A 1,438-nucleotide genomic window follows, 5' to 3' on the forward strand; every position below is an offset into this window, starting at 1 on the left:
CATCATCATCTATCTGTCTTTCTATCATCTATCTATTTATCATCTAAATGGACCCACTTCTCAGTGAATTCATAATGTCATGTAGGAGAAATATGGTAAGATTGACAATAGAATGAAGTGATTATTTTTATGGTTATATGCTATAGGAGATATACAATACAATGTGGTTATTTAGTAGTGTGAGAGTCAGGATTGTTCCAAGCAGAGGGGACGCTTGAGTTGAGGCCTGAGGCACGAATAGGACTTGGCCAGGCAGAAAGGAGAGCAGGACGAGCAATCTTCATATGCATTTATGATCACTGCTGGGGGAAGTGTAATCACGAAGCAGATCTGGAGAGGAATTCCCAGGCTTTCCCTCCTCTCCTAAGAGCATCTAGACAGCAGACATACATGAACAGGAGAGGGCAGGGCCAGGAAGAGCATAGGCTGATGAGCCTACCAGCAGAAGACTAAGAAGACGTGGCTGATACTCATCTGCTGTGTGACTTCAGACTAGTGACATAATCACTCTGATCCTCAGCTTTTTTCTGCAAACTCTTGCATGTCAGGTAGATGCTCTATTCATTCCATAAGCATATGATAATGCATTGAGATAACGTGTAAAGACACTTCACAAAATACAATGTAGATGGACTGGTTAGCAGAGATTTTCCATTGTTTAATGAGAGTTTAGAGAAGAAGATTTTTTGTGATTAGAAACTAGAAAAAATTGTATTATGAGGGGGAATTTATATTCATCACAGATTATGGGAATCTCTAGAATGTGTTTCACATGGATATTGAGGATTCACTGTTTAATAAATCTTTAATCTTGACTGAAATCTCTTATTATAAGATGATACTTAATCAAGCTATCTAAACAGACATAGTCCCAAAAATTAAGTACATTTCTGGGGCGCCTGGGTGGCTCAGGCGGTTAAGCGGTCGACTTCTGTTCAGGTGATGATCTCACAGTTCCTGGGTTGGAGCCCTGTGTCAGGCTCTGTGCTGACAGCTTGGAGCCTGGAGCCTGCTTCAGATTCTGTGTCTCCCTCTCACTCTGCCCTTCTCCTGCTCACACTCTGTCTCTCTCAAAGATAAATAAACATTAAAAAAAAATTAAGTACATTTCTACTATGGACTCATCTTTTGACTCTTCTGGAATTTCAAAAAAACCCACATCACCTTTTTATATGGTATGTACTTAAACATGTTCCCAAAGGATATGTTTTGTAAATACAATATTGAATCGTTCTCTAATTGCTGAACTTGAAAATATGCATGATATCATATCCAATGATATTATGTTGACAATGTAGTTTTAGTAACAAATTACCATACAAAATAGTTAATTCAGGGTGTAAAAATGCCCCTAGGAGAGTAATTTATGTCCCTAGGGGTTTTGCTGCTTCATCATGAAGATGTTTTTAATTACAGCATATATGTGTGTATATATATA

This window comes from Panthera leo, chromosome C2, assembly GCF_018350215.1.
Source record: "Panthera leo isolate Ple1 chromosome C2, P.leo_Ple1_pat1.1, whole genome shotgun sequence".
Lineage (NCBI taxonomy): Eukaryota > Metazoa > Chordata > Mammalia > Carnivora > Felidae > Panthera > Panthera leo.